Source organism: Coloeus monedula, assembly GCF_965178545.1.
Source record: "Coloeus monedula genome assembly, chromosome: 1".
Taxonomy (NCBI): Eukaryota; Metazoa; Chordata; class Aves; order Passeriformes; family Corvidae; genus Coloeus; species Coloeus monedula.
The window spans coordinates 125,960,500-125,969,704 of NC_138781.1; the positions used below are offsets into that span (position 1 = coordinate 125,960,500).

General features: G+C 45.7%; 1 protein-coding gene across 4 annotated transcripts in view; it reads right to left on the reverse strand.

The window, feature by feature from the left end:
- NCOA2 (nuclear receptor coactivator 2) overlaps positions 1 to 8,977 on the reverse strand; it is a 190,139-nt gene extending 181,162 nt beyond the window's left edge. For 3 of the 4 annotated variants that reach the window (XM_082292711.1, XM_082292713.1, XM_082292710.1), the window contains exon 1: positions 8,847 to 8,977. The gene's annotated coding sequence lies outside the window, so the exon portion shown is untranslated. The remainder of the gene's footprint in view (positions 1 to 8,846) is intronic. The other variant, XM_082292712.1, reaches the window with a different exon arrangement.
- Between the last annotated feature and the right edge of the window lie 228 nt (positions 8,978 to 9,205).

The window sequence follows — 9,205 nt, forward strand, 5'->3', positions numbered from 1 at the left end:
GAACATAAAGCAAACGAGAACACAAATAAAACGGAAGATACACTACAATAGTCATCAGCAAAAAAAAAAAAAAGCACACACTAATTATGCGTCAAGAGAAACGGAATTTAGAATCAACTTCATTCCTTGTCATTTCTGCCATCCTACAGAAACCTTCTTCAAACAAACTCTGCCTAAGTTCTTTCAGTCACAGACAGGATACCACTGCAGTAATAGACTATTCAAGGGCACTAGTAACAAAGAAGTATTCTTATATAAAATATATACACAGAAGATAAGACTACATTATTTCCTCAGGAATGTCCAAACAGCACACAAGATCTGTGGATCACAGACTCAGGGCTTTGAGTGGATCCTCGATGACAGAAAAAATTATCTTGTCTTGGAATAAAATTTTAAGTAAGCTACTAGATCTTTTGGCAGTTCAGGGAGACACCAAAGAGAAGTCACTGTCTCACCAGCAGATGGGGGCTGCAGCCCCAGCCCACAGTGGGAAGACCTTTTCCACTGAGGAGCAGTAAACATGACACTGCCTGTGCAAACAGAAGCATTTCCCACTCAGCTCCTGTCTTTTACCTGCTGTGCACCGGTGAATGAGTACTCTACTACCATTTTGTTTCTTGACAACTAATGTGGCTGCTTACTTTTATTTTCCTGCTGTTTTTCCCTACTTTTGCATCCCACCTCCTGGTCTCTGTGGACTCCAATACGGCAGCTCAAGGAGTCTCTACACAAGTAATGTGGCTCCTGACCATTACAGTACCGTCCACAGGGCCCCACCAGAAAGGACAAGCTTTGCTGATTTTCATTTGTTCTATTCATAAAATGTTTAACAATAACACTGTCTGAAAATAAAGACAATGCATTATAGCTTCACAGTAGAAGCACTACCTTCAACACAAAAACATGACTAACAAGATCTTTCTTCCAAAATAAAACTCTTCAATTATACAGCAGCTAGTGACAGGCTCATGTACCTGAATAGATAAGTATTATCTAGTATATTTCAGATGTATTTCTCTAACTAAACTAGGCTGTCAGTGGAGAAAAAAAGTGATTAACACGAAGTTATGGACAACGAAATTATCTGTTAGTCCTCTGCCTTCCCTTCTCAAGCCCATTCTGGAGGCTGAAGTAAAAGCAAGCCAACTACTATCCATGCCTATGCAAATTTACACCCAATCCCACAAGACTCAGGAGCTTCCTGGGATGACCCTCAGAACTCAAGGGAAACTAATCCTGCATGAAGCCAGGTCTCACAGTGGCCTAACTCTGTTAACAGTGGTGCGCAAAGGCCCACATGAAGAGCAGGTCTCTGCCTCGAACAATACGCAAATTATCAACATTAGCTATGATATAAAAATGGAATACACCACAGCCACACCTGCCATTTTCCAACACCACCATCCAATCCTCCATGCCACAAAGAGTAAAAGAAAACTGTTTTAAAGGTCAAAAAAACCCAACTAAAAGCAATTGACATGGAACAGAATAATACACTGTCTGTCCTCTGACTATAGAGCACTTTACATCTTTATTTTCCATTCGTACACAGTCACTTCTTCCTTTTCTGGTCTCTATTCCAGGTACCTAAGATGTGTTTACCTCCTTGGTCCATAAAAACTTTGTTGTGAACAAAACACACAACATCAACACTACAAACTACAGTTAAGCTAAAAGGGAGTGAAAACTGCCACTTTCAGACATACTTGGAAGAGATCATCCACAGCATGCGAGCTTAGTGAGCATGAACTTGGTGAGCTTAGTGAGGCTTTTCTCATCTACATCCAGTCTTCAGGTTCCATCATTCTTAAACTAAGAAGAAAAGGAGCCACCAATGATCTCACCATTGTGCAGTTATCACTAGCTTCACACAAAACTGTAGCAAGAAAATATTTTGAGGCCTCATGAAAAATTCAGTATCTTTGTTTCAAAGTAACGCTTTAAAAAATCCAGCAAAACAAGCAGAAGTATGTTTGCACTGCAAATGCCAACAAAAATTGGCAAGCAATTAAAATAAAAAACCTTTATGCTGTTAGAGCTACATTTTATAGCCTGTAAAGTATCAACAAGTTGATTTTTTTTTGCACCCAAGATAACGGCAACAACTCTTCTGGACACATTTAAAGAAAATAATGCATTTTTAGCTGTAAATTTTAATTTTGGAAAAATACAAAGCTTTTCTCCTAGAGAATATAATTGAAAACTGTTAAAATAAATAATTTATTTATTTGTATACACTCGATCTTCCTCCACAAAATCTACTTCATAAAATGGATCAAACAGGACAAGGACATTGCTCATGTATCTGGAGACCAAGGTATAAATCTTAGTGAGGACAGCAAGTGGAATTAGTTAACAGTAATCACACGTATTTCTCAGAATATGTAAGTAGTTGGTCAGCAAGTCCTGACAATAATTTTGGAAGAGTAAAGAGTAAGGACTGAAAAGCTACTTTGTGAACTCAAAGCATGGTGTAAGCAGAATGAGGAACAGCAATCTCCATTGTAGCTCAGACGATAGATACCTGAACTCTCAGAGAAACAAGTAATAAAACCTATGACCTTGGGTTTTCTTGGGGTTCAGGTTGCTTTGGGTTTTTGGGGTTTTTGTTTATTAATTTCTAATTCCATCACACAGGCATATGATGAATTTTTAAGTACATAAAAATATGTGTAATAGAAGTGTCAGTATATACTATCAAATTTATTCATGGGCAGACTTTCCTCTATTCTCAAGAAGTTTTCTTTTTAAATGCAGTTTAGTATCTCCTACATAATCCATGGGGTACAAATAGGTGACAAACTGCATTGCTTTTAATTGGAGTGATTTTCTTCAAAATCCATGAGCCAGGCTCATTAGAGATCAATACCGACAGCAATGAAAAACTAAATCTGTTCACACACAGATGAATTACAGCATAGGCAGAGTAAGAGTAAAATTCCATAATAATTCTGACCTAACAAGCAAAATGTTCTTTCACTTTCCATGCCCATTCTTCAATCCCAGGCTTCTCCACTGAGGCAGCCAATAAAGCAGCCAATTGTGATATGCCCACTATAAATCCCACCCAGGAGCAACAATATGTCTTACATAGCTCACTAAAAAAGCATCAAAATAGCAACTCTCAGTCAACACTGCAGCAGATATATGTTCTCACTATGTCCCCTCATAGAAGCTCACGTGACCCATACTGTCTAAGATTTATGCATAAATCAACACATTCAGTAGATATTTTAATTAATTTGTCTCCTATACTCTCTGCCTTTTCATTAATCCATTAGTAGTGGACTATTCCAGCAAAATACAAGTTTTCCTTTTCAAACAGCAAATAACTTCTTGAAGTTTAAAAACAAAGAGAAAAATGTAAATAGGATTTACTGAGGGCATTGCATCTTAGCTGCAAAAAGCAAATGCACATTCCAAAGAAGCTTCTGAATATCTAAGTAATGGGAACACACACTCACAGAAAAAGTGAGATTTACTATCAGTTGTAATGGCTAAAATGAGAGCAAACGAAAAATAATATCTGTCAGTAACTGTATTAATGGAAGATTGTTATGGAAGCCATTTAAGGAAATGCAAGACTTGGAATAGCATAATGATGCAGCTGCAGAGGGAAAAAAAAAGTGCATATTGTTAATATGTTGCGGTATAGCTTCAGACATTTAAATTAATGAACTAATTTCAAACTTCAAGATGTCAAGCACTCCAATGACGATACATTTTCCATAGGAATTGTTTCCATTATATATCCATAAAACTCTTAAAGAAAATTTCCATTAGTCCTTAATTTGAATAACGTGCAATTTCCACAGAAAAAGATTGAAAAATCATAAACAGTTACAAAATGCAGTGCAGCAAATCTACCACATTCAAGATCTATTTTTCAAACTATTCATCAACTCAAAATAATTGTATAAAATCAGCAAAAGTATTCCAGATGCTCAGGAGAGGAAAGGCTGTTCTAGGTAATAGGTAAATGCAGGACTGAATGAAAGAAAATTAATTTCTTCCACTCATTTTTCCATCATATAAATGCTGTTTCTGAAGACTCATAACACTGACAAAATGGCTTTGTCTTAAAACTGTTTAAAAATTCCCTGCATTTTTTGTCTTTTTTTTTTTTTCTAATTCTGTATCCTAAATTGATTAAACCATACAACCTGTCATTTTTCATGTCAGATTTCTACTTGGTATGTTTTGAAAAGGCTAAGCTACTGAATCATTAAAATAGGGAGCGTTTGCATAATGTAAATACTGCTGACAAACTACTAACTGTAGAACTGGTAAGATGCCTTCGTAATACATAACCACTGATGTAATAGTACAAATTATTCTTACTACTCAAAGTTACCACTTCACCAATACATATTACTGTTTAAAATGCTATTCCAACACAGAGCAGGACTCCTGGCAGCTGTATTTTATTCCCTGAAATCATAAAATATTATCAAAATATTATCTATAATAAATACATGAAATGTATGTTATCTAAGCTCCATTATCCTGGCGGGTAAAAGCCAAAGAATACTTCTGTAAGGTTTAAATTCCCAAGAGAAGAAGAGCTCAGATCCTGTCTGCAAGCACACAATGGAATCACAGCTGACGATGCACATCTTTTTCTGGATGTCTCCATATGCTCAGGAGGGTTTTTTCCCCTCCTCTCCCTCCCTGTTTCTCCCTCTCCGCCTCCCTTGCTCCCAGCACTACACTGAAGAATTTGTCATTATCTGCTGCCAGAAGTATAAGAATGTTTTAACAACTAACAAAAATAAAGTAGTGCAGTGAACTTCACCTCATTTAAAAATAAAAATAGGGGATCCTGCCAGAGTAGCCGTCTGTAACTAAGTTAACTAACAGCAGCAAATGGGTGGATGAATGGATGCTGTTATATGCCTTCTACAAAGTAATTATCAATGTTACTCTGTTCTTAGTTTAAAATGCTGTGTCACACAGCAGGGTATATACTGTAACAACACATTTAACCTCTGACCTCTAAAGCCAAACACGGATATAAATGAATATTGAGCATTTTAATGCCTATAAGAATACCGAAGAAATGTGTGGAATTTGTTACATATACCTACTTGCATGCAAACTGCATTATTTAGGGAGGCCAGCCACAGCAAATGTACAAAGAACTGAACATGGCAAGAACAGTTTTAATTCAGTGTTCCCTTTCTCCAATGCACAATCTATTAGTGCTCGGCAGACAAAGACAGTTACGTTTCTATTTAAATTTGGTAGCAGTCTCTGGTTCGTCTTTTTCTTCCAAATGAACTGACAGCATCCTCAAGGCTTAGACCTCTTAAGCCTCTGCAATTCTGGTGTCAGGTGCTAGAGAAACTCCAGCTGAGCGCAGAAGCCCAGATTTTGCCAATGAGACAGTGACATCAGCAACAAAGGCAAGGAGCAGAAGACAGTGGGCATTGTAGCAGCAGCTGGCTCGCTCACTGACTTTGTTCTTCCTGCTGCAAATCTGGGCTCCCTGCAGATGGGCTAGCTCTTACTGGTTTTTTGGAGGACGGAGGGAAAAGTTGAGAATGCCAACACAGACGGTTTACATGGCTCTTTCAACAGAGCCTTTCAGCCTTCTAATGAGCAAGCTACACCCTAAATGATTATAAAAACATAAACATTATTCTTAAGTAATTACTTTTTACTTCAGTCTCAGTTAAATGCAATACACTACACTTTATGTGAATAAAACCCTTGTATTTTCTAATGTTTCCACCAGAAATAACCTTTATTTTCTCTCTCAAATAACACAATTCCAGTTTAAGAATGTAAACTGATTCCAAAAGTACCATTCTTGATGGCAATAATGTATTCCTTCCCCAAATGTCTTGAGTTTCAAATTTAGCACTGACACCACCAGGACACACAAAGAGGAATTTACACACTTAGTAAAGAAGTGCCTTCAGACATTGTAGAGACACTGAAGAACCACATCATACACAGATCCTCCCCCTAGTAAAGACCACAAGCCTGAGAAAATACAAAGTTGAGAAATCTTCAGGTTTTATGTGAAATAAAAGAGTACAGTGGCTAAAAAGATGAGGTGGTTGCAGCACGTTTCACATGCATTTATTGCATAACACCCACTGAGATAAAAGCATATTAAAAATAATGTGATTCTTCAAAATATTGCATGATATTAGAAAGATTAACCTTTCTTCTTAAAGTTGTTATCAATATTTTTGAAGGTTGAGTCCATGACAAAGTATTTTCTTCAAGTCTGTAGATAACGAAGACTTCCTATGAACATCAAGCTTCTCACAGCACTTCTCAAACTTAGGGATTAACCATTTGGGGGCAATTTACAACTTTCCTTATCTTGCATGGCACAACAGAGCCAATTTCTATGTCCGGTCCCCAAAGAGCTGTTACCACAAATGCCAAAATAAGGGATACAAATGCATGAGTGTCCATAAGCGCTTGCATACGTATCTGTACACGCAAATATGTGCAAGCCTGCTATATCCTATTTGTGACACCACTGCTAATGTAAACAAACAAATGTTCTGGAAAAACGTCAGAGGCACAGTACCTACACCAAGTGCAATAAAACAACCAGTTTCCATTCACACTAAGCCGTGTGCAAGCAAACAAGATCCCTGCTTTGGGGAGTAACAGTTTCAGTATGACATTAAAAATTATGTACAACATGGTAATTTCTCAGAGAGCATCCAACACAGGGGACCAGCAGCTCCCTCCCTCTGGGCACTGCCAGAGGATTCCCCCATGAGATGAGCCCACCAGGTGGCCCAACACTGCCACTGGGTTATAAGAAGCCAGGAAATTAACTGACTAGAGCTGTTTTTATAGTTCAGTACATAAAAAACCCAAAGGGATAAAATCCAAATGACTGCCTTCAGCCACAATGGCAGAACAACAACGGAAAAAATGCTTTAAGTACAAAGACTGGCAGTCTTAAATGCTTACTTATTTACAGTGGCAATAGAGCTCTACTGTAACTGCCATAGCCAGGCACTATATGCTTAGCTCAAATTATACTTAAACATCATGGGTTGAGTTCTAAAGCCTATTCTCCTGCTTCTTACTACTCTTGAGAAAAAGAAAGAAATATAAACACAATTGATTATTATTGAACAAGCAGGCTGTTCTCCTTTCACAAGGAGACTCTCCCTACTAAATTACTAGTGTATTTATATAGTGTCCCACATACACACACTTCAGACTGAAGTATACAGGTTTACTCAAACTAATTATAAATCATGATATAGAGATATCACGACTTCCCGGTGACTACCGGCAACCTCCTTGCCTTTTTTTTTAATTTCCCTCCCCCCCCACCTTTTTCTGCCAGGCTCTCGGGCAGGTCTCCCGCAAACTATACGGCCTGAATGCCCCTCTCCGGCAAGAGCAGCGTGCGGTCCCCGAGCTGGGGGAAACGCTCAGGCCCAAGCGGCTGCAAAGGAGCGAGGGGCAGAGAGGGAGGCGAGGGACACGGCTCCGGTTACACCTCACCCCGCAGCCTCCGAGCCGCGCGGTGCCCGCGGCGGCGCACACACCGCCCCCCGCGGAGGCGGGGAGGGGCCGCGCACCCGCCCTCCGCGGAGGCGGCGGGCACCTCCGCACCCCTCCCCCGCGCCTCACGCGTGGGGCTCCGCTCGCCGCGAAGCGCCCCGCCTGCAGCCGCCGCCCGCTGCGGGGAAGCGGGAGGGAGCGGAGCGGCACCCGCCCAGGGACCCCGGCCCCCGCGCCCGGCCGGCTGCTCTCCTCTCTCCCCTCCTCCTGCCGCCGCTCCCCGCCCCGCGCACACACGCAGACACACGGCACTGCGGCGGCCGGGCCCCCACCCCTCCCCGGGCCGCGGGGAGGCGGCGGCCGGGCGCCCCGGGCTGCGCTCGCACGCAGCTGCGACGCCCCGCCGCCCGCCCCCGCGGCTCGGCTCGGCCCGGCCCGGCGCTGCGCGGCGCGCACGGGCAGGCACAGCCCCCGCGCAGAAAGTTAGAGAAGTTGCCCGCTTCGCCCCCTCCTTCCCCTCGCGTCCCCTGAGGGCGCGGAGCGGCGGCGAGGCGCCCTGCGCAGGGGGAAGGGGAGAGGGCGCCGGGCGCCGCGGTCCCTGCCCGGCGCAGAAAGGGGGGCGGCCGGCTCGGCCCCGCGGACGGAGCGCGGAGCGGCCCGCGCCGCTGCGCACCGAGCCGTTGTCAGCCGGGGAAGAGGTGGCGGCGTGCGCCGCTCTGCTCCCCAAATCACCCCTTTTGTCATCGGGGAGAGACCCTCCCTCAAGTTTCGCTATTGCTGCGTGGTAGGGGTGAGGGGGAACGTCCTGAACAATCCCTCCAAAATCACACCCTGCTGCCCCATCCTCCCCGGCCCGGCCAGGGCAGTCCCTGACCCCCAGATCAGCCCTCGCCTTCCCGGTTCCTCGCACTTTCCCCCCAGCCAGGGGCGCGGAGAGGCGGCACCCGACCTCCGCCTGGCCTGGGAGCAGGAAACCGGCCCCCCCTCGGCCCGGCAGGGTGGGGTGCCCTATCCCCCCCCTCCCTCGCCGAAACAGGGGGACGTCCCGGAGAAGTAACCCCGCGCGCCCACCCCCCACCGCCGGGCGCGGGGGTGCGAGCACGATGCCCCGGCAAGGGGCGGCCCCGCGGTCCCTCGGCTCCCCACGGAGGGGCCGCAGCCCCCGCCTCGCTCCCCCCGCCGCCGGCGCGGGGGAAGCCGCCTGGCCGCGGCCGCGGTGCCGCCCGCCAACGCCGCCCCTCCGCGCACCGGCGCGGCCCCGGGCGTCCCCCCGGCGCTACACGGAGCGGCCGGGCTGGCGCGGGGGCTCGGGCACACCCCTCGCCGCGCCGGGGCCGTGCGGGAGCCGTTACCGGGGTCAGTGCCGTCTCCCGCCGCCGCCGCCGGCGCTGACCTTCGCTTTGTAAGATGAAGCTGAAGCTGGGGCTGCGGCCGCCATGTTCCTTTTTAATAACTGCCTGCTTGTTTATTTCAATGGAGACCCTCCCACCGCTCGCCCTCCTCCTCCTCCTCCTCCTCCCCTTCTACCCAGAGGAGGGCTGGACGGGGAGGAGGCAGGGGGAGGCACAAGTCACTCCCCCCTGCCCCCGGGCACGGCGGCAGCGGCCGGGCCGCGGGCGGGGGGAGGCCGGGCCGGGCGGGCGGCAGCGCGGCGCGGTCCGGGGGCCGCCACCGCCCCTCGCCGCTGCCGCTCGGCGGAGCGCGGGGCTGC